A 25,562-nucleotide genomic window follows, 5' to 3' on the forward strand; every position below is an offset into this window, starting at 1 on the left:
TTCTTTTTTGTTTTTACTTGTAGCACATTTTAAAGTTGCTTTTGTTTATTTATCTATTCTCCTGTCACTTTGTCCCCCACCCCTATTATTTAAACTTTTCTCCCACTCCCAGTTCCCTTGACTTTTAACCCCTGAACCCTGATCCTCTCTGTCAAAATCATTCATTCTCACGCCAACATGATCCCTGACTCCTGACCTCATTTTGATGCATGCACCTCTGAGTCACTGCAACCCTATACCAACCCTCCCACCTGGCACCTATTCTGTTTCTCTCCATATCTTTTGCTTTGACGAACAGTCAATGTCCAAAACATCAGCTTTTACTTGCTCCCACAGCGGTTTGTATACCTCAATCACGCTTTTGTTGATTTCATCAATTGTTATTCCATGAGATTCAATCACATACAGAAAAAAGCGAGAACATGGAGGTTGATCGTGGAGACTGACAAGTTAGGGATTTTCAAAAAACGTTAAAAGTGGTCTGGACATACAATGCTCTCTGGGACATCATCTTCCAGAGGAGCGGTGTGAGAAAGCAGGACTTTAAGGGTAATAAGCTCCTTGCAGACTTGACGGAGGTCAACCAACCATTGTGCTGGATGTCACTAGCTTAGATTATCAAGAAGCTTCGGTAGTAGAGTAGTAGTAACACGTTAAAAGCTCCGTGTTGGGCGTTTTTAGATTCAGGAATCTCATCCATTGCTGTATCAACAGGAGCGTGTGTTCAGTGCAGAATGGCTAAATGTTGGAATTATGAGGAAATGGAGGCAATCCATGAGAATGAGAAAAGTGTAGAGCAGAAGAGCCTTACTTGCTTTCCACATGATGTGGCTCTGCATTGCTGAGCCCTACAGTGTGATCCAGATGTTTTGTGATCGGTTGTTTTAAAAAAAAAATTCACTGTTCTTGTGCGTCGTCAAATGATGACATATAGATGTGACCATTATGCTCAAACAACCTCAATGACATTGTGGTAATTCGTTTATCAAATATTAATGATGCATTAATCGACCTTTATTGATCATTTTGTCTTTTTCTTTAAGCTGCTATTTTCAAGTAAGGACTTTCAATTTACGTCATAATGTGCCTTGAACTTAATCCAGCCATACAACAAGTCTATCCTCAATTCCAACAAGGTCAAAATCGGTGTCGGTATACCATCAGTTAAATTAAGTGATCTTCCTTTGAATGCACCTTTTTGAGCGTGTTACATTTGAAATTATAAAATTGATTAAACAGTTTAAGATATTGTGGGTGTTATTATTGAGCAATATAGATTAATTTTTTTTCATTTTGTAATCAGCAGGAACGAAATGAAGTGAAAGATGTGATGTGCTGTGCTGTGATTGATCAATTAGTATTATGTTGCAATACTTAAACTGGTATATAGTATGGAAGTATAAATATTGCTGAGTTTCCAAGGAGTCTGAAGTTCTTCGAGGTAAAGGTGTGTTGTTAGTGTTCGGTCTGCACGAACAATTCATCGATTCTTTGTCAATTTTTTTTTTTTTTTTTTTGCAAATGAGCCATTATTTGTAATGCTGCTTGTTCATCGTTATTCAAACTAGTTCATCATTAATAAACCTTCGGTGATCAATTTAAAGTGGTGATATTTCCACAAAGTGATGTTTTCTGAGACACAGTGTACACCTGAAAATTATTATTGGGACATACAACAATCATACATGCATTGCTGGACCACACTGTGAAGTTTTTGTGGTGTAAAACGCCAAACGATCAATTTTGACGTTTTCGTCACACATATTTAAGCCTGGCGTTGGCTTAACTGTTAAGGTGAGTGCCATTAGATCTTAGGGTCTTGAGTTTGAGCCCCTATTGTTTTGTTGAAATAACACCAGATGGGTTGACTCAGCTTGTCATCCTTCCGATGTTGGCAAAGTGAGCACCAGCTTACTGGGGTAATAAGCCATTCAAGTATCCTGCGTCGGAGTGGCGACCCATCTCGGATTATACTCTTTAACCAAATGAAGCTGCTTCGGCAGCCCGATGTGCATCAAAGCATGAAAGGAATAGTGTGTGTGTGTGTGTATATATATATATATATATATATATATATATATATATATATATATATATATATATATATATATATATATATATATATATATATATATATATATATATATATATATATATATATATATATATATATATATATATATATATATATATATATATATATATATATATATATATATATATTTATAAATACTGTATATGTTTTATATTCATTAGCTCCATTATATTTATGATTATTTGGAAAATGTTTATAATCTGTATCTTCATGTTAAATTTTGTCTCGAGGATTAGTACATATCTGAAATCATAAAGAAAGGCTTTAGTATTTCGCATTGCCCTTGAATTTGCTGATTTTTTTTTGTTCTCAATTTCCGTGTGATTATTGCTTTGAAGTGTGTGCATTCGACGGACACGTAAAATGATCTCAATTCAAGCGCTGTCCGTTGAAAACAGACAGAAGGATGTCCAGGAAACTGTCAGACACTAGCCCAGTTACACACATGTCTCATGGAACAAGGCCGTAGGCGAACTCAGACACCATACATAACCCGTTTTCTGCCCTAAAAAAAAGTCGCATTTAAGAAAAAAATCAATAAATGGGGAAATGGACCTTCCCCTAGTTTTGACTCAGCTCTGGTAATAATCACTCATCACTTGTCACGGGAAATAGAAAAATCAATTTTACTTCTGCAGACCCGGCAGGAGGGGGCTGTGGGTTTGGGTGGAGGAAACGTTCCTGATGACGTTTTAGGAGTTTTCTTTTTTATCATCAAGCATTATGACAGCAGAGAAAGACGTTTATTACACTGCACTCTCCATGGCCTGAGAGCAAAGAGTGTGGAGTTAAGCGTTATGTCCACAGCGTTTCGTCGGTTGTAAACTATGATGGTGTCGATTCATAGACCGACGTCGGCATGCACCGAAGAAAGAGTTAAAAGCAGTGGGAAATGGATGATGTCCTCAAGAGAGATTGAACGCACAGCAAAGACCTATCATAAGGCCCATCGTTGTTGCTTCTTCTCTTAGCCATTTCGGAAAGTCAAACAGTTTGTAAAATACGATCCATCCTCGGATATGTTTTAATTTTTTGTTGTAATATGGAGGTCACGGCGCATAGAACAACTGGATAAACATTACCTACGACAGGGTGTACGATTAAAAGGGGAGTGTTTTGGGGTTAGGGAACTGGGGGGTGGGAGAAGGTTAGAGATTTTTTGTCATCAGCATCGTTTACATTGCTATAGTTTTCCTCGATCATCAGTGATCTTATTTCAAGTGAATGTTTTGATGTAAATTTTATCTCAGGATTTACTGATCCATTTCACTGATATCAATGCACCAAAGCATTCTTGAATAATTTTGTATTTTTAAGCTGAAGTGAGTTGACAGTCGAACAATTCATCCCAAAATTGTTACATTGTGATGAGCTGGTTGTGTCGTGTTTGGTGTTATGAGCAGGGAGTGGGGTTCCCCCAACAATGAGACAATGGTTTTGCATGAGCAAAACTTGACACAGATGTTGGGAGTTTTTTTGCAAGCACTTTCCAACCAGTGTCTCATTCTTCCCAGCAGATCCAACCAGTGTCCCATTCTTCACAGCAGATCCAACTAGTGTCTCATTGTTCACAGCAAGTCCAACCAGTGTCCCATTCTTCACAGCAAGTCCAACCAGTATCCCATTCTTCACAAGTCCAACCAGTGTCCCATTCTTCACAGCAGGTCCAACCAGTATACCATTCTTCACAGCAGGTCCAACCAGTATATCATTCTTCACAGCAAGTCCAACCAGTGTCCCATTCTTCACAGCAAGTCCAACCAGTGTCCCATTCTTCACAGCAGGTCCAACCAGTGTCCCATTCTTCACAGCAGGTCCAACCAGTATCCCATTCTTCACAGCAGGTCCAACCAGTATCCCATTCTTCACAGCAGGTCCAACCAGTATCCCATTCTTCACAGCAGGTCCAACCAGTATCCCATTCTTCACAACAGGTCCAACCAGTGTCCCATTCTTCACAGCAGGTCCCACCAGTGTCCCATTCTTCACAGCAAGTCCAACCAGTATCCCATTCTTCACAGCAGATCCAACTAGTGTCTCATTGTTCCCAGCAGATCCAACTAGTGTCTCACTCTTCCCAGCAGATCCAACCAGTGTCTCATTCTTTCCAGCAGATACAACCAGCATCTCATTCTTCACAGCAAGTCCAACCAGTATCCCATTCTTCACAGCAGATCCAACCAGTGTCTCATTCTTCACAGCAGATCCAACCAGTGTCCCATTATTCACAGCAGATCCAACCAGTGTCCCATTATTCACAGCAGATCCAACCAGTGTCCCATTCTTCACAGCAGATCCAACCAGTGTCCCATTCTTCACAGCAGATCCAACCAGTGTCCCATTCTTCACAGCAGATCCAACCAGTGTCCCATTATTCACAGCAGATCCAACCAGTGTCCCATTCTTCACAGCAGGTCCAACCAGTATCCCATTCTTCACAACAGGTCCAACCAGTGTCCCATTCTTCACAGCAGGTCCCACCAGTGTCCCATTCTTCACAGCAGATGCAACCAGTGTCCCATTATTCACAACAGGTCCAACCAGTGTCCCATTCTTCACAGCAGATCCAACCAGTGTCCCATTCTTCACAGCAGATGCAACCAGTGTCCCATTATTCACAGCAGATCCAACCAGTGTCCCATTCTTCACAGCAGATCCAACCAGTGTCCCATTCTTCACAGCAGATCCAACCAGTGTCCCATTCTTCACAGCAGGTCCAACCAGTGTCCCATTCTTCACAGCAAGTCCAACCAGTGTCCCATTCTTCACAGCAGGTCCAACCAGTGTCCCATTCTTCACAGCAGGTCCAACCAGTGCCCCATTCTTCACAGCAAGTCCAACCAGTACCCCATTCTTCCCAGCAGATCCAACCAGTGTCTCATTCTTCCCAGCAGATCCATCCAGTGTCCTATTCTTCATAGCAGGTCCAACCAGTATCCCATTCTTAACAGCACGTCCAATCAGTCTCTTATGCTTCCCAGCAGAACCCCAGCTTCACGCATAGCTTTTTTTACTTACGAAATCTAAAGATTTCGTTACTATATTGATGACTTCCGTCCTCTGTTTGTTTGTTCGTGTGTGTGTGTGTGTTTGTGTGTTTGATTGTAGGCATGATAACTCGAGAACGGAAGAAGCTACCAATGTCAAATTACACCGCGTGATTCAGGAGGGTGATGGCTTGCGCTGATTAGATTTTGGTCAAAATCGGTCAAAGGTCAAGGTCACAGTGAGGTCAAACATTCGATTTTTGATGGTTTGGTACAGAATCATCATAGAAACTTCTGGTTTGCGTCGCTACCTTCTCCAGAGACAGCTTTTATTAGACAAGGTTAGAGGTCAAGTTGACGTTTTCGTAAGTACCAGTCTATGACTGCTTGTTTAAATGTTCTTTTAATTTTTGACTTTTTGGCACTTTTATTTTCTGCTTTCATACTTTTAGCAGTTTTTTAAGGAGCATTTCTCTCCTCACTATTTAGGGCTACTGTTTCTGCTCAACATTTCTTGTGAAACAGGCTGCTGTTCTAATCATGGCAGCAGAAGCTCTGCTCTGGTTTCCAGAATCAGGAATCTGGAAAACAAAATCGGATTTCTTTGCTTTACATGAAGATTTTATAATCGAATAGATCTTTATGAAAGACATGTGTTCGAGATGTTTTGGTCACAATCTCTTCCTTGCAGGAGTGAGTGAAGCAATGTTGGTTCCTCACTGCTGTTTCTCTCTCCAATAAATAGAGCTGTCCAGTTTTTACAGTGGCAAGTGATGGAACACCTTCCCCCAATGTAGCTAACATGTCCTCATGGGTTTCCTTTGAAGTTAACCCCTTCTTGTGGAGGATCTTGATCATTGCTGTAATTCCAGTCTTATCCATAGCTCAAACCACTGATTGACTCATGTTGACTTTCGTATACAATTCCTGCAAACATAAGCAAAGGCTATTTACAAATGATGCATTAAACCATAAATACTTTGATATGAGATTTTGACTGTCTTCAAACATCATAAAATAGATCAACCTGGAAACTTCTTAATATCATGCGTGCGTGCGTGCATTTATTTATGAAGCTCTTGTGCACCTTTAATAACTTTTGATGTACACATGATAAAAGCAAAGTGTAAACGGCAAACGAAAGCAAAAAGTTTTATTCAATGCAGTTCAAATTTTAGGCTTCAACAGAACCGCCATCTTTCGTAATACATCATTCAATCCGATTTTCCAACTTATTGAAAGCATTCTTCAGTTGTTTCATGAATTGCATTTGTTATCGGAGGCATAAGTTCATCCAAAGAATGTGGTTTTGATGAGGAAACGATAGCTTCACATTGTCCCATAACACAGTGTTCAATGGGGACCAGTAAGATGAATGAGGTGGCCAAGCAATTGGTCCACGTTTCCTCATGCACTTGTCTGGGGTGACATCCTTCAATAAACATTCAAAGCATCATGACGGGGGGGGGGGGACTAATCTTGGTGGTAAAAGGTGGTATGTGAAAGATTTAATTGTCTTAGTTCTGGAACAAAGAAATTCTACAGTGTTGCAAAGTAATGTTCCCAATTCACTGTTTCTTCTTCAAAAAATAAGAGAGGACCAATGATGCGTGACTCCCTGAGAGAACACCAGACATTGATATTTGGAGAGTCTCTTTCATGTTGCCAAACTGCCTGAGGTTTGTTTTGTTTCCCAAATGTGGTAATTGTGGTTGTTGACTTTATCACTGATGTACAGGGTGGCATAAATGTCGCTTTACCCCTCCCCAGGAAAGCATTGGTCCTTAAACTCTTTTAATATACAGGTTTTATTGTGCAATACTTACAAAAATTAATCAGTCATTACACCAGGCATGTGAAGCGAAAAGAGAGGTTAAGCGATTGGTTAACTTCTGTCCATCTGTCTGTCCACAAATGTCAGTTTATTAATGAGGAACAACTTCATTTCAATTGTATGATATGTTGTGAACATGAATCGGAATATGAATTGGAAAACAAACCTGCAGTTTAGCAATAAGCACTTTGGCTCTGAATTCTTGCTGATATGATTGTGCATGCGCAGGGAGGAGTGAGATTTTTTCTTTTTTTTTACTCTGTCTGTCTGGCAGTCAAATTTGAAAATCATTCCAAACAAGAAACTTACTGTTTTAAAGGACATTACAAAGGACAGAAACAACAGGCACAAATAACTAATGTGTAACGTGTTAGATAAGGTGATGTTACAGCCACTCCATCAAATGCAGTAAACTTCTGGAATTCTACTTTTTTATATGACCTTTACAATGTTTATTTTATTTCAATTTAATTATATACTTAAACGCTGTAGAACACAAATTGCCTTCATTCCGCTTCCAAAAATCTCCAGTTTTGCAGTATCTTATTTGGACGTGTTAAATAAGGTGGTGTATAAGACTGCTTCAACGATGCTACATTCTGGATTTTTATGTTATACGACTGTCAAAATCATTATTTTATTTCACTTGAATTATAGAAATGAACACTGTGTGGGGTAAGGTGTTCTCTGAACTCTCTAGTTGGATCTGTATGTGCTCCATCATTCTCCTTGCACCACTGAATTTATCATCAAATCTGCTTAGATATATTGTGTCGTATTTGTGGAGTTACTGGGCGAAAGAGGCCACGACTTCAGCGTGCAATTCTTCAATCACCCGATAGCGGTTTGTTGATATTTCATCGTTGAGGAAGCCCACAACGAGTTGGCTGGAGTCGTTCGAGCTGGACTACATGGTGTCCATGGTGGAGGACCTGGTGATGTATAGACTTAAGTCAATGTTGATGTACACCATAAATGACGCATTTCCATGTTTCTAATGTAGAAAGCTGTACCCATCAACCAACCCCCTACCCCCTCCTTCCAGTAGAGGTGGTATGTGATCGTTGTGATTCAGTCTTGCCGCATACCATGGCGGGGGAGGGCGGATGGGAAGGGAAAAAGGGAGGTGTGAGACATTTAGTTGGGGAAAAGCAACTTTCAGGCCACCCTGTAGAAGTTTCCTCATCAGAAAATGTCAACTATTAATGAAATCCAGGGGAATTATGGATTTAATAACAGCAATAACAACAACATTAACAGTAACAAAAGTTGATGAACTATGCTTTCATTATGCAATTTACAGTTTGCTTCTGTCATGTTTACATCTAAAGTTAAAAAAAAAAACATTTTAACAGCTGTCTGTACACAGATCTGGAGCAGGATTGTTTGGCGTAAAGGTGGAAGCAGTCAGTCTGCATACCATTGCCAAAGAAAGGAGATGCAAGAAAATGTTTTTAAAAATCTGAACAATTGCCTTGATTTCCCACGCTAGCAAGATATTACCAAAGATCTTTCATCACAGAATAGAAGATTTAATTAAGCATGAAATGCCTGTTGAGCAAGCAGGTTTCAGAAGAGGGAGAGGTAATAGAGATCAAATCATAAATCTGAGGTGGATCACAGAAAAGGCAAGGGAATATCAAAGGAGAATGTATTATTCTTTTGTAGATTGGGCAAAGTTGTACTTCCGGTTCGGGGATCGGCGCATGTGGACGACTGACCGGCGCTTTCTCCTCCCAGTTATATTTAAACTGAGTTCGCCAAACCACTTACAGTAAGTTCTTTTACTGTTTCATTTTTATTCCAGTTTGCTGTTCCTGCTTTACGTTAATTTTTTTTGTCTCAAACCGTATCCTGCTGTGTTTAATCATTTCAATCATCTCCCCACCTAAGTCGGGTCTTTCTCTTTTCCTCCTTCCTTGCTTCCTCAACCTTTCTGCTCTCTTTGTCATTTTCTCTTCCCTTCCCCATCCACACCAAGTGTCCAGCCAATCCCAGCCAGCATTTCATCAATTTCCTTGTCAAGCTCATCTGCATACCAATCTCCTCCCTCAGTTCATCCATCCTCCTTCTATCCAACCTCTTTACTCCTGCATTCCCCCTGACCCGGTTGTTCTCACAAACCTGCAGCTTCTGTCATTGGCTCTGTCAGTGCCAATATCTCCAGACCATAAAGGTAGGCTGGCATTACACCTGACGTCAGAACCTTCACTTTCAATTTCCTTGATATCTTTGTCTCCCATTACTCCATCCACGCTCCTTCACACATGTGCAGCCACCTTAATCCTCCGCCGCACCTCTGCCTCGGATTTACCATCCCCAGTCACTGTTCTTCCAGATACTCAAATCTATTTCCCTGTCTGATCTCCTTCCCCTCTAACCTGATATTCATTTATTTTCTCTGCTACCCGACCCACATTACCTCATTCTTCTCCATACTCATCTTCAGTCTATGCTTCCCAAATGCCTCCTTCCACTCCCTCAATACTTCCTGCATCTCCTGCCCACTCTCCACCACAACAGCCAAATCACATTTAGCATCCTCATCATACTACCCCTCATGTTCACCTCCCTGCTTACCAGCTCCATCACCATGGTAAAGCCTGGTGTTGGCTTCCTGGTTAGGGTGGCCAGCTGAGGATATTAGGGTCCTGAGTTCTAACCCCCTTGGCTGCTGAATTAACACCAGGTGGGGTTGACTCAGTCTGTCATCCTTCAGGGGTTGGTGAAATGAGTACCAGTGTACTGTTGGAGGGGCACAGCATCAGTGGCACAGCCACGCTTCCAAAAAATGATCGCTACCCTGCAGCCAAGCTGCCATACTCAAGAAGAATCATAATAAACATGAGTGGGCTGAGAGCATTTCCTTGCCTCAAACCGATGTTCATGCTGAACTCCTCAGATATCCTCAGACCAACCAAGTCTCTTCCCATTGTTCCCTTGTGCATCCCTTCCACCAACATAATTTCTGATTCCAGCACTCCCATCCGTCTCAGTGTCGCCATCACCATCTCTTTGGACAGTGTTGTAGGCCTTTTCCAGGTACACAAATCCCAATGCCATTTCACATTGTACTTTCAAACTCTTCTCCACCAGCTGTCTCAGCATGATCATCCGATCCGCCATCCCCCTGCCCTTTCTTAACCCATGCTGCTTTTCTCCGATCTCCATCTCCACACTCCTCCTCATTCTTTCCAGAACCTTCATCACATGACAAAGGAGCATATGCCCCTGTACTTCCCTGGATCTTGACATCTCCATTCCCCTTCCATATCGGCACAATTAACTCCCACCTCATGTTTGTCTGTGTGTTGTCTCATCCTCTTAACAGTGACGACTCCTTCTACATCTCTCTTTCAGACGACATGAACCAACTTTTAATAACTCATCCCAGCTCTCTCTTCCTCATACTATGTGGTGATTTCAATTATCACCATGCTAATTGCCTGTGTGTTTGTACCTCTTCCCTTCTGGATTTGAATTTGTTATTGGCAAATCTTCCCTTCTGGATTTGGTGATGACCAACTTCCCCACCAATCTATCTTGCTTGTCCTCTGCCCCAATTGACTCATCTGATAATGTGCTTGTGAAGGTCAACATCTCTCAGGCCATTCTCAGAGCACAGCCTCAGCACCATCGAGTCTGGCAGTTCACTCAGGAAAACTGACAGGGACTGCAAGCAGCCATCACACTTCAGCAATGCTCTCCTATATCTACTGCACCTGATATTAATTCAGCCTTGGAATTCTTCCACAAACCTGTTCTCTTATGCACAGATTCATCCCATTTCGTCTTTAGTTATCTTACCCATCCTCCTGCTCTTGGTACTCTGAATCACGTCGTGAGGCAGTTGTTTAAAAACAACTTGCATTCTCCTCCTGGAAGGCAAGTCCAACAGAAGGACCCAAATGCAATACCCTCTCCTCTGGCGAAGGTAACCAGAACGGTACTTGGTAGAGTGCATAGCTCTGCCAAGCTGATTAGTTCACGTTTTTTATCGCACTGATAGGCCGGATATGGATTCTGACCTGAACTGAAATCTCAAGGGCTTGTTCTCATCACCGAACCAACTCATCCGCCCTGTTTCGTCCAAATCCATCCATAACGTTTTGAGATATCATGCTATATATCTGTTGTAGCCCAATCTCTCAATGGTTAAGAATCACTTCAAAAATTCTCGTGTCTTGATCTTCACCAAAAATCTAATCCATTCGTCCTGGTCACACACCTACCCTGCCCATCAAATTTCATCCAAATCAGTCCACAACTTTTGAGATATCCTGCACACAAACAAACAGACAGACAGGGGTGGAAACCAACCTCTGCCCACCTTTGGTGAGTGGAGGTAAAAATTCCATGGACTGCAAGAAGATGAAGAAACAAATCAGTACTTGAAGAAATTATACCACCATCCATGTCCATTAGAAGCACTGATGCTAAAACAGAAACTGTTATAGTTTGGACACCTCCACATCATGCATGCAAAAAATGAAATTCTGGAGAAGTCAACCATGCTGGGTATGGTTGAGGGGAGAAGAGCAAGAGACACACCTTACACCTTATTTGTGTTGGATGGATGGGTTGAAGGCCTCAACAAAGCTGTCTCTGCCAGATCTTCTGTAAGCAGTACAGAATAGGGATGTTTGGAGAAATCTGAAGTTGGCCACATTTTTATGGAACTAGATAACTATATGTATCGTCTGTGTGCTTGTGTAGGATAGATTCCCCCCCCCCCCCTTTCTAAACAGGAACATGTAAAGTTAAATTTGTCCTGTGCATGAAGGGAGGTGGTGTTGTCACCTATGAAGATCAGCATAGGGCCAAGTTTGTAACTAGTATGCTCCTTCTTGTCACCAAGGTCAGGCAGGGATGGGAGGTAAGGAAGCACAGACAGTAATTGTGCTTCACACATAGACCAATAAACCTCATGCGTGGCTCTCCCGAGTAAAGAATTATCGTTCTGGCTTGAATGAATGTTAACAGCGTCAAGGAAGGTGGGACACTGTGGGCTGTTTGAACACCTGCCCAATACCTGAGGATCTTGACAGTGTTAGCCGGAATACCTGAATACCAAGCGGCTAATCGCTGAGGCGGGTCCTAAAAATTGGTATAAAATTTGGGTCGCGCAAGGAGGACAAGTAGTGTGAGTTGCGGAGAGAATCTCAGTCACCAGGATGCGCCACTTGGAGTTGTGGCCAGCTACCAGCATGCCTTGTTCGAGCACCATTCAGTGCATGGAGAGTGCCAAGCCACGAGCTATGTAGTCTGGTTGTAGCAATAAAGGTGTCACCAGACCTCCCAAAATTCTTGCCTATGTCCTGGTTGTTTCGATCCGTGTGAAAAGTGTTGGTGCCATTGAGGTTTGTTAGTTGCCCTGTGTAATACGTTCACGTCATTCCTCCCCTTTTATGGTGTCGTTGTGTGCTGGATGTGTTGCAAGGAAAAGAGACACAGGTGGAGGCCAATCAGCCCATCATGCCTGCGCGAATACCATACAAATTTATCAACACAAGATCCAAAGAAGAAAATGCAAATTCAATTTTTATTTTTTAATCTATTTATTTTAATTTGTACTTTTTGCATTTTTTTTTTCTTCTTCCCCTCAGGGGATGGGGCATGGGCTTGGTTGAAAACACACAACATCAACCACACAATCCCCCTTGACAAGACCCCCACCAACAGCACTCCTTACACTTGCACACAATCACCCATCAATGCTCAAACTATCTCAAAGTCCTATCAACATCCCCATACCCCTCGATCTCCATAACTTCCAGGTACCTATCTAATTCTAGTTTAAACTTATCCACTGTTTCTGCTGCCACTACATTTCCAGGGAAACCATTCCATGCATTATCTACTCTCTGAGTGAAAGTCTCCTGCCTTACTACCCTCTTAACTCTCCACTTCTTTACTCTCAGGCTTATGGCCCCTGGTCCTATCACTGTCTACTCTGTGGAATAATTCATCTGCACTTATTTTATCTATACCTTTCATTATCTTAAACATCTCTATCACATCTCCTCGTAACCACCTCCTTTCTAGTGTATAAAGTCCTGTCTCCTTCAGTTGCTCCTCGTAGCTGAGTCTAGCTCGGCCCAGAATCAATCTCGTAGCCCTACGCTGAAACCTCTTCATGGCATCGATGCCCTTCCGGAACTGTGGTGACCAAAACTGCACACAATATTCTCGATGAGGCCCTCACTAAATTGCTCTACAATGTTAACACCACCTCTTTTGATTTATAATTGATCCCCCTCCTTACACAGCCTGAAACCCTGTTTGCTTTACCTATAGCTGCTTGGCATTGTGCTACCTGCTTACCTCCCATATCTATTGCCACCCTCAGATCCTTCTCCTGTGTGACACGCTCCAAAATTACCCCTTACATCCTGTAATCTCTATTTTCATTGTGTTTCCCCATCCCCAACACCTTACACTTGCTCAGGTTAAATTATATCTGCCAATCTTTCCCCCCAATCTATACAAGTATCAATACTTTCCTGTATCTGATCACCACCTCCTCTGCTATCCATCTTACCTCCAATTTTGTGTCATCTGCAAATTTGGAAAGATTCCTCTTTACCCGATTATCCATATCATTGATATAAATATTGAATAGTAATGGTCCGAATACTGATTCCTGAGATACCCCGCTACTTAGGTCCTCCCAGTAAGACATCCTCCCACTCACAGCCACTCTTTGCTTCCAACCACTAAACCAGTTTGCAATCCAATTAGCTATCTGACCAGCGACTCCACAAGCCCTCACTTTGGTTAAAAACCTCCGATGTGGAACCTTATCAAATGCCTTCTTAAAGTCTAGATATACTATATCCACTGCCTTTCCCTCATCCACCCAATCAGACACTGCTTCATAGAACTCTAAAAGATTTGTGAGACATGGACTACCTTTGGTTAATGCATGCTGATTACCTTTAATTAGTATGCAAAAAGAAATGTTGAATTGAACACTTTTCCTCAAAAGGAGAAATAATACTCATTTCAATAGGATTCAAACTCACAACCTCTGGAAAACAAGGCAGTGAACTTAGCGTTGAGCTAAATATCAGTAAAATTTACCCAGGTAATCCAAGCCACCTGGGCGGAGTCGATTAGGTGAGTGCTGATTGGCTATTCCTTCCATTCACAGGTGAGATATGTGGGTGGGTCTTTATTTATTCATATATTGACTGCTTTTGACATTTGCACGTGGTACATGCTTCGGAGCCTCATTGGTATGCATTGCTGTCTGCGCTATTGCTGCTGATTTGACAATAAGTGTTGAAACCGGTCGGGTAGCTGAGGGGATGTATAGCTTTGGGATTCTCATGTGTGCACTATGTGTGAACGTCTTTATAGTTGTTGAAGAACTCTGGGAAGGGTTCGTAACAGCGTTAGCACTTACCTTGTGTAAGTCTTCTTGGGTCGCCGCTTATGCAGCTTCCTCAGCTTGAGGACTGTGGGAGGTGTCAAATATATATATATATATATATATATATATATATATATATATATATATATATATATATATATATATATATATTTTTTTTTAACGGATCCTGAGTTTGAGGCTCACAATGAGGGGAAGCATTTGAGTTCCTCCAGAACTCCCGGTCCTGAGGCCACCAAGCACGGATAACTCGACACACCAGTGGGTTGCGAAGCAACCACAGAAGCCAGTTGGTGCTGCCAATTCTGGCAGGGTTTCACTATTTTGCATGAGTACCTCAAATGTGGACTGTCACACCAGGGGGATGGGGGGAGGGGATCTTGTGCCATCAATGCACACCGGGATTGCTGCCGAAAAAACACAGTGGGTTTGCACTGGCTAACGAGCAAATTGGTGGGGTAAAACTTTCTGGCTAACACTATTTGCGGACTATGCTAAATCAATGGAGAAAAGACAAGACAAACTGTGTATATTTATAATGAGCAGGTTTATAACAAGTGGGTGAGGCAAAAGGACATGCAAGTATTTACAAAGGAAAAGACACAGGGCAGAGCTATACCATTGCTATACTGACACAGACTTATCATATTCTCTACATAAGAGGAGCCATCAGGATCATACCCTGAGGAAAGTTCGAAAGTAAGAGAGATATAGACAGTTTGAGGTGTGTGACCTCTTCAATACCTTGCGTGGTCGATGGACCCACACTTCCCAGTCACTTAAGATTGGTGGGGTGGGGGGAGAAGGGAGAAAAACTGAGGGTGTCTACGGTGCATGATTGGAGGAGGTGTGGTGTTATGTGAAGAGGTAAATGTAAAGATATGGGTCAGGCTTTTTTGGAAATGAAGCAAAGAATGTGGAAGAAGATAGACTTGATGAGTAAGAAGCATGTATGTGCTATAGCTAGTGGATTAATACTTGTTCCGTTCCGCGTTCCGTTGTCTCAGTTCTGTTCTGCTCATCCCGCTCACTCAATTGCACTCTGTGACTCCGAGAACAAGAAGAGAGAAGAGTACTTGACTGAATCGGGAATTGATTTTTTAAATATTTTTTTTCTTTGCCTGATTTGAACGAAACTTGAGACTGCACACCGCAGGCGAATGGTCAGTAAGGTGGCACTAAAATTTTTGTGCTATCGTGTACCGTTTGGCTGTATTTCGGGAACATGCATACATACATACATACATACATTTTTACATACAAGATGAGAGTTTTAGTAATATACTAGACTACCAGTGAACCTGTTACGTTCCCGTTGTGACAGCGGTTGATGAAAAAAATCATTTCAAGAAAAAAAAAAAAAAGATAGCTCCAGCGAACTATACCACTGCGATTGTTTGCATTGATCAAATACTCCCGAAGAGCACTTGACTGAATCGGGAATTGATTTTTTAATAATTTTTTTCGTTGCCCAATTTGAATGAAACTTGATATTGCGCGTCAATGTGAAAGAAAAAACAGAGAAAAGAAAGTCGAAGAAATTATTGTGCGTAATCTTCCAAACACAATTTTATTTATTAATGAACACGGAAGTTTTAGATCAAAATGGCGGTTTATTTTTATGCTTAAAAATAAAGCGTTCTTTGTCTATACTAAATGTTTGAGATTTTAAAAATAAATCATTTCAAGAAAACAAAAAGATAGCTCCAGCGAACTATACCACTGAGGTTGTTTACATTGATCAAATACTCCCAAAGAGCACTTGACTGAATCGGGAATTGATTTTTTAATACTTTTTTTGTTGCCCGATTTTTAACGAAACTTGATACTGCACACTGCATGAGAATGTTGAGTAAGATAGCCCTAAAATTTTTGCGCTATCATGTACCGTTTTCGCTGTATTTCGGGAACATATATACAAACATACATACATACATACATACATACATACATACACACATACAAAATGAGAGTATATATATATATATATATATATATATATATATATATATATATATATATATATATATATATATATATATATATATATATATATATATATATATATATATATATATATATATATATATATATATATATATATATATATATATATATATATATATATATATATATATATATATATATATATATATATATATATATGCCTGGTGTTGGCGTAGTGGTTAGGGTAGCGGCTTGGGATCCAAAAGGTCCTGAGTTCAAGCCCCGTTGGCCGCTTGAATTAATACACACCAGCAGGTTGACTCAGCCTGTCATCCTTCCGAGGCCGGCGAAGTGAGTACTAGTGTACTCGGCCCAGTGTATGCCCCGGTTATAATAGGTGTATCATATCCCTGTGTCGTAAGAGGCGACCAGGGTTGCGTCAGGAAGGGCATCCGGCATAAAACCTGTGCCAAATCATTATGCAGATCATAACGGATGATCCACTGTGGCAACCCCTAATGGGAGCAGCCGAAAGAAGATATATATATATATATATATATATATATATATATATATATATATATATATATATATATATATATATACATATATATATCTGACAAAATATTTCAAAAAGTTCTACTGAAAAGACAATCACTCACTCGGTGAATCATCACCTCAAATCACCTTCGAAGGTGATTATGTTTTCACCCCTTTCTGTCAGTTTGTGTACAGGATATCTCAAAAAGTTATGGACGGATCCGGATGGTGGAATGTTGTTTACAGGTTGGGTGTGTGACAAGGACGAACTGATTTGATTTTGGTGAAAATCCGGATCCGGATCTGGATACGAGAATTATTAAATTAAAAAGTTATTCTTCACCATTGAGAGATAGGGGCAAAAACGATATAGTACTGCATGGCATGATATTTCAAAAATGTATTGGGCCTGATATATTCTTGTAGATCAGGTATTACGTGGTGGAGGTATGCGCTTTACTAAGTGCCCTTCTCGTTTAAACATGTTTATGATCAAATCCTGTAAATAAATACAATTTGCAAGAAAGTAATATATAAATGTATATTGATATGTTAAAAAATCAAACAGGTGGTGGTGTGTCTTGGAGTCCACACCTGTGGGGAAATAATTGAGACGTGTGCACAACCATTTCAAGACACGTGATTTGATGACTTTTACATTCAGACATTTAATGCCACTCAGTTGATTGAGTGGTCCAAAGAGATGAAAATTACAATGTGACAAGTCTAGACTGTATGGTGGATAATTTAGAACTTCCTGCTCCTCTGCTGGAGTAGTCTGAGTCACAATTCCCTTGCGAGAACGAGCATTATCATTTCAGTGAGATCCAATCTGGAGACAGCATACCTCATGGCCATAGTTTGTGGCCATGATGTGTGCTGTCTCAGGTTGCACAATTGCATTGCTTGTCTCACTTCATCGATGACTCAGTAGTTTCCCATAAGGTGAATGTTATCTTGAATGTTTTAAAACACGATTGCCATAAGCTGATGGCTGAGCCTTTTGTACTTTTGGTGATGGAGACCAAACGCCTCTCCACTCCACACTGGCTCGCTTTGTCTCTGACCTGAAATAATTGATCGAGATCTCATCAAACGTCACAATCTTCTTCACCAACTCATCTCCTCCCTCTGATAGTGTTCCAGGAGCTCTGGTGCAATGGCCACCATCATTACCTTTTGATTAAAATGAAATCTTTTGGTTCCCACCGTGCCACAACCTTATTGAGTTTCAAGTGAGAATGAATGATTGTTTCCACACTTCCAACACATAACACGTGTTATGTTCATGCACAACACTCAATTATTCTGCAATCTTACGTGAGGCCATCTGACGATTCTCCTAAGTTATATGTTCACCACGGTGAATGCTTGCTTGAGTGAGTGACAGCAGTCGGTTGCAGATGAGCATACTCTTGAGATCATTCACCAATTCACAACAATGTTCTTTAACTCTACACCTAATTTACATAAAAGCACATTAAATGCACGTGTCACAAAATTGTGCAGATAGTCTCGTTTGAATTTCAACCGTTATGATGTCCTCCTTGACGAAGAAAAAAACCGAATGATACACCTCTGTTCCACAACACATAGAAACCTATTGGCCACCATCTCAGTATTACCCAGAATACTTAAAATCAGCATCGATGTCACTTCCTTAATAACTTGCTCATGTTAGACATTATCATTGCACAAAATTTCTGCATTGAAGCTCGACCTATTTTTACATTTTCACCAGTAAAACAAAAGTCTATATCAACCTTGAACCACCCTCCTGCAATAATATCCAGAACAAGCCGTCGAACATTACAGGCACATAAGACAACTTGGGCATTGCCTGGTTTTATAAAAGTAATGAAATAATACAAAAAATGCCCAAAGGTTTTACGGTGACTGCCGATAGCTCGGGCATCTCTTCCTAAGTGAGGCAGATCTCATTTGGGCTTGAGTAGGCCCAGGGGAGATGGGCCAGTAGCTCGCATTTTCCAAAGTTGACATTAACTGCGGGAAGCCTCGAGGCAAGCCAGTAGCTGTGGATGGCCTGGCTGTCTGGCTTGACAAGGCCAGCCTTTCTTTTTTTTATTTTGTTGACACAGACAATGGAAAGCAAAGCAATGTAAGAAAACTAAGGTTGAAACGAGAGCAAAACTTATTACATCCGTAAGCTGTAAAAGTGTTTCGCAGATTCTTTAGCCGTTTCAATGCCAGAAGGGGAGTAAAGAAGTAATGGATCTGTGCATTACGTGCACTCACGTGCACTCACGTGCACACAAACAAGGCCTTACTTACCCAAACTTCTGCCAGAAAAAGGAATCAAGCCTTCACAATCTCTGTCGGATTTTTACCGCTTTCCAATGTTCGGGGGTCACCCTTCACAGCCTGACGAGGCCTGCACCCCGTGCTCAGAGAACGGCCCTTTGACAAAGGACCCTCTGTCACTGTTGTGACACGGGTCTCACTTTGTTTGGACTGCCCTTCCCCGCCGCGTTCCCCCTCTGGCATTTGGAACCTAAATCCAATACTCAATTTCAGAGTTTGCCAAGGAGAGAAAAATTATCACACTCTTATGTTCCCCCTCCGCCTCCCTCCTCTCTGAGAGCACCTCACCTCCTCCAGTTTATCCACTCTGTCTCCCACCCTCCCTCTGTACCATCAGGTCTCTCTATACCCCCCAAAGCATGCCCACTCTCCTCCCTCCGCAGCCTTTTCCATCCCGACAGCCGCGCAACACAAAAGGAATCCCCCTTATCAAAAGGGCAGAATTGAAATGAGATTTCTTTGTTTGCTGCTCAGCCTTGTTTTCGTCTCTGCTTTGAGGCTAAATTTAAAAAAAGAAAAAGAAACTGCCATCGGATATTGCTCATGGAAATGCGTTCGGTGTCGTTTTTATTGCAAAAAGGGGGGGGGGCAGTCAGGGGGCAAGCAGGAGTGGTGGGGAATTGAGGAGGAGAGAGAAACGAGTCTTCAGAGGATTGGAAAGGGAAAAGAGGACGAGGGGGTAGTTGTGGACCCTGGCAATCCACTAAAAGAGCCACGAGGGAGACACAACAGTGAGAAATGTGGATTACAGTCGAGCATTATAACACAGCACGATGCCCCCCAGCCCCCCCCCCCACTGCGACACACTGTTTCACTGACTCCTCAAGACATTCTTTTCATGACAACTTCATTCCTGCTTTTGCAATTCGGGAAACACACGTGACTGAGCCCAGACTTTTTCTGCATCTTCTTTGGTGTGTGTGTGTGTGTGTGTGTGTGTGTGTGTGTGTGTGTGTGTGTGTGTGTGTGTGTGTGTGTGTGTGTGTGTGTGTGTGTGTGTGTGTGTGTGTGTGTGTGTGTTAGATCACTCATTATGTGAAATGTCATTTGCGTGCTTGGCAGACAGAGGGCACAATATGGAATAAGGATAGACAGATTTCAGAGAAACACAAATTTTTAAGATTTCTCCCTGTTCAGAAAACGAAGCTTGGTTTGTTTCCTTCAGCTCTGAGTCGTTAGTACCGATTCTTAACATTCGAGGAAGGATTTTGATTTGATGTTCCATACTCTTTATCAAGCGAGGGTGCTGCCGAAGTAGTTTTTTGGAAAATGTCACACCAGGTGGTTTGCTCTTGCCTTCCCAGCATTGTTTGTCCATGCTCTATATTTTTAAATGCTGATTGTCAAGCAAGGAATCAGCACAGATCATTCTTAAAGCCTTTGGTAGGACTCGGACAGGGTTTGAACCACTGACCTCCCAGACTCTGATCGGACACAAAAACCATTACAACACTGAGTCTGGTATTGATGAAAGATACAATCTTACTATAATTCACTGTCTATCCGTCTGTCTATTCCCAGGTACCGCAAAAACTACTGAACTGATCGCAACCATTTTTTGGGTGTGTGTTCCTGGGCCTCCTTGGAGTAAAATAGGCATAAATACAGGGTGCCCCACAGAAAACCACGAAATTTTGTACAGTTTATTTAAAACAAAACAAAAGCAAACTTAGATGTAGTGTAAAACAAAGATACACTTTATTTTCAAACAAAACAAAAACAAACGTTAGATGTAGTGCAAAATACGGCAAAATAAATCTCAAAATCTCAAATTTCCTGGTTTTCTGTGGGGCACCCTGTATAATAGCATGACCCCATTGACGGCTCGCGTAGGGAGCGGGTGCTTCTAGTGATGTTCATGTCTGAAGACTAGCCGTATGAATCTTTGTTTCCTTAAAGTATGTCACATAATTATTTATGATCTTCGGCGGATAATTTCATTATTTTATAATAAAAAAATTATCTACAGACACTACAATTACAAAATTATACACTGTGACGATATTTCATCAGAGATGGAGTTTGTCTTGTGACATCATATCGACAAGACCCTCTCCGGTGTGTGATAACTCTTTGAATGCGTTTTTGACATAAATGTCACAACATCGGAGAAGATTTTCACTGCATTCAGTAGTTTTGCTTAAGGACAAGACATTGAGGTTTCTTTTCATGTTTACGTAAAGCAGAGTAACCTGTTTTTGTCATTTACACTCTTTAATGTAAATTGTTTACAACTAGAATATAAAAATACAATATCATAAACGATTTCATCATTTTCAGTGTAGCAACCTATGAATATGCTCATTTATAGATACCGATATTACAGTTTTATTAATTTTTTTATGAATCTATCTACAAAATAAACTTTTTATATCCCCATTAGAATGAAACTGAACAATGGCCATTGTTTTTGTTTTTCCCATTGTCCACTATTTTTGTTTTTGTTTTGTTTTTTCATTGTCCATTGTTTATTTTTTTTCTCATTGTCCTCCATTGTATTTTTTTTCAACTTTCACACTGTCCTCCCAAAGTGAGATCTTTAACGACGACAATCAAGAGATAGTTGAGGGGATAGGTGCGGGTTCCATGTCTCCTCTGAAGTTCGATGTACTGCCCACTCTGAACCAATAGGTTTTGTCCATTTTTTTTTACGTTCGATTCTCAGAGAGGTCGGAGCAAAACTATCCATTCGAGGGATAGGCTTGACTCAAAATGCATTTCACTAAATGGTCAAAGAAACCGCCATTGCTAAAAATATAGGATGGAAAAGTTGCTTCCGAGGTGTAAATGTGATCACGAGAGATTGCTTTAAGGAAACAAGGTCCATAATCTCATAAGAAAGACCACGATGATGTTTTTGTGGTTTGTTTGAAAGATGTTACAGTAACATAATCTGTATGCAAATAAGCAGCAGCCAAAGCGGGGCATTTGAAGGACACGGAAAGGTGTCCGATGTGAGTACCTGTGCTCGAGGAAGTTTGGGATACACTCATTGAAATTAAAGACTTATCAAGGAAGCTGGCTGGCTAGCTCAGAGCTCTCCTCGATGCAGAGATTGTTCCCCCAGGAGGATAGTGGGGCTTGGGTTGTAAGCAAACTCAGGAAGGGGCGATGGGAATGATGGGCCATGTGGCAGGGGAGAGACGTTGTGACAGCTCCCTTCGTTATGGCTCCGTTGGTAGGTAGAGGTGACACGTGACGGGACACCATCGATCGGTGGGATCTAGGCATGTCTGCACTCGGCATCGTTGCTTTGCTACTACTACAAACAATAATAATAATAATCATATTCTTGGAAATCGGTGAACTTTTAGCATATAAGGGTAATTGTGAAGACATGGCTTAAAGGGGGGTGTTTGAGAAGGATATGGTGGAATGGTGATACTTAAGAGGTTGGTGGAGTTGGGGGGGGATACTGGAGAGAAAAGTATGGAAAACAGAGGAAAGAAAAATGGAGGAATGGAGAGAGAATGGCTACAATGGACCACCAAACAAATTTGTGTTGTGTGTCAATGATCACCTGGTTCGTCACAAGATTCATAGTTGTACGAGAGAGCATTATTTATACCTCAGTAGCTCAATCTCTGTTGATAAAAATTAAACATTTAAAAATCACAATGTTGTGATAAAAGCAACATGCAAGTACAGGTACTTTTGTACAAACACCAAAGTGCTTGGTAAAGCTTGTCGAAACAATATGCATACATCTTACCCTCAAGTCACAAGGTGCACTCTTAGTTAATAAAAAGACACACATACCCTGGGCTTTAAGGCCAAAAGGCATGGTCATACAGGAACCGTGAGGGACAAAAGAGAAAATGTAAACAGAGGAAAGAATGACGTTCAAAATGTGTTTACAGACCATGCATATATACAGCAATCATTGATGATCACTTATCACTCACAAGGAAGGATGAATTAAAATGGCAGGAAAATCTCAACTAAATTGATTATCATTCCAGGGAGTGATCGCCACAGAGCATCGCCACAGAACAGAGCATGGACCACTTCTCAAAAATGGCAGCATGGAGTAAGGTGAGTGATTAAGAAGAAGGGAGGGTGAAGCTTACACATACTTATGGATGGTTCTGGAACAGGGGCCATTTTACAGGTCAATGGTTCAATGGCATTCATGGTGCAATAATAAAATTATGTTTTTTGACATATATATAGGAGCTTATAGGTTGGGATTTTGGTATAGTACAAAAGGGTCAGGTTATCGATACATAGGCCTACTGGTACAATAGACTGTAGATAATGATATGGTAATCCATGTATATCATTGTCACCTCTCAATGCTTTTTCATTCATGAATTACTTAATTCTCGATTCTCTCCACATAACTTTTCGTCTCCCTTCGGTGCCCCCAGCAGCCTTCCCCATCCCCACCATCCTCCTCTTCTCTCCACACTTCTCTACCGGCCCCCAATTCCCGGCAGCCTGGACACTTTCAATATTGCATGAAGTGACACAGCCCGGACAGCAGAGCAGCCACGCCATTATGAATACCAATTAGTGGAATTCATCGCCGTGACCCCGCTCATTAATAGGGTCAATCTAAAGAACCCCCTTTTGAAGTTGAACTTGTGTTAATTGCCAGGGAAAGATGGAAGTGCAAAGAATGCGGTGCCTGCAGCAACCGACCCTGACTAAAGTAAGCACAGAGCAAGGCTTGGTCCTTACACAGAGAGCAAGGTCTGGTCCTTTTACACGAAGCAAGGTCCTCACACAGGGAGCAAGGTCTGGTCCTTACACACATGGAGCAAAGTCTGGTCCTCACACATGGAGCTCGGCCTAGTCCTGGCATACAGAGTAAGGCTGGGTATATACTCTGCTGAGAGAGAGAAACCCGGAGCTTGTGATTATTTTTAAAATTGCTTTTCAAATCAAACAGGGGGGACTGTGGTTCTGGTTGGGAAGTGTTTGTGTGTTCCAGTTGCAAGTTGCTTTATAAATGTATAGCCTACTCCAACACACCTGCCTCATGTGTGTGTGTGAACAACATGCTCCAACACCTCATTAGAGATCATGTCAAACGTGAGCACATTCACTCCTGGACACACATTCTAAAGATAAGCGACACGTGATGTATATTTTTTATATTTTATTTTATCATATATTTTATCAAAACTCAGGAATGATGTATGTATGTAACAGACGACATGAGGGAAGTTCCTCATGCTGACATTGATATTAGAGTAATGTATAAAATGGAGTTTCTCACAGTAATCATATAGATACCATGGAGTATTCACAGTAATCGTATAGATACCATGGTCGTACTCCACTAGTGAATAAACCAATTTATGCGAAATAAAAAAAGCAATGTAAGGATGACAAACTACAGTGTAAAAAAGGTTTTAAACAAGATCGGGATGATGTTGGTTCAGAGAATAGCTAACAGTATTGCCGTCACATAGCCATCCCTCCATCACTGCCTCCAGACTATTGTCGAGCTAAAAGTACAAGAAGCTCCATTTCATATCAGCATAAGTATAAGACGCTCCGATATAACTTCACGGAGTTCTTGCAACTTCAGTTGTATTTCCTACCTTTTTGTTTTTAACCAAGTTTGACTAACCAATCACAAATGCAGATAATTATAGAATGCTGTTTCAAGCCTGGTGTTGGCTTAATGGCTCAAGTGGTGAACTTTAGGATCCGAGGGTCCCGAGTTCAATTCCCGCTCAGCTGTTGAATTAATACCAGGTGGGGTTGACTCTGCCTGTCATCCTTGCGAGGTCGGCAAAATAAGTGCCATCATGATGGTATACTGTGTCGGTGTGGCGACCCGTCCAGGATTGTACCCAATAACCAAGGAGACTGTTTAAGCAGCTCCAACGCTCTGCACAGAGTATGGTCCCAATCTCCTCCTCTCTCCTCCTACACAGTGGACAATCAAAAGCAAGGATAGAGGAGGGGTAGAATGTACCTTAAACCGAATTTAATGACATAGATGGATTTAATCCATAGCAAAATAACAGAACTTTATAAAACATTAAGCTTTTTATTGCTTTAAAAAAAATAAAAAATGCAAAAGCTCGGGATGCAACCAAAGCATGCCAGGATTGATCGGGTAAAAATCATTGAACCATTCACTATGAAATCCCAAAATAAACAGAAACAACTATTTAAAACATGTAAACCATAGAGGCAATGGTATCCATACCAATATAATAAAACAGTAAGCATATTCAATTCACCAACATGATAAAATATTGATAATTATCTTCAAAAGAAGTTGCACAAATACAAATCACAACACAAACTGATGGGAAGCTCTAAATTACTTGGTCGAGCGATTGTGAATCTGGGCACAGCCATCTTCTCGCGGCCAAAAACACGATGCTGCTCCAGTGGGTGATACCACGATGTATATACATAATTGGAGCGAACCCCAATATGGTGATGAATCTGTGGTGTGTGGCACCAGCGACCCACCAT

General features: G+C 41.2%; 1 long non-coding RNA gene across 2 annotated transcripts in view; it reads left to right on the top strand.

Annotated features, from left to right (window-relative positions):
• The first annotated feature begins 7,721 nt into the window (after nucleotides 1-7,721).
• The window catches only part of LOC147024055 (uncharacterized), a 22,968-nt gene continuing 5,127 nt past the window's right edge, over nucleotides 7,722-25,562 (top strand). The window contains exons 1-5 of one of the 2 annotated variants that reach the window (XR_015060521.1): nucleotides 7,722-7,851; nucleotides 8,585-8,690; nucleotides 8,898-9,092; nucleotides 23,081-23,153; nucleotides 23,489-24,619. This is a non-coding gene — a long non-coding RNA (uncharacterized LOC147024055). Of the gene's footprint in view, nucleotides 7,852-8,584; nucleotides 8,691-8,897; nucleotides 9,093-23,080; nucleotides 23,154-23,488; nucleotides 24,620-25,562 lie in introns of those variants that run through there. The other variant, XR_015060520.1, reaches the window with a different exon arrangement.

The sequence above is a fragment of the Eptatretus burgeri genome, chromosome 7 (assembly GCF_056783735.1).
Source record: "Eptatretus burgeri isolate ZD-2024b chromosome 7, Ebu_testis_v1, whole genome shotgun sequence".
In the NCBI taxonomy this organism is placed as follows: Eukaryota; Metazoa; Chordata; class Myxini; order Myxiniformes; family Myxinidae; genus Eptatretus; species Eptatretus burgeri.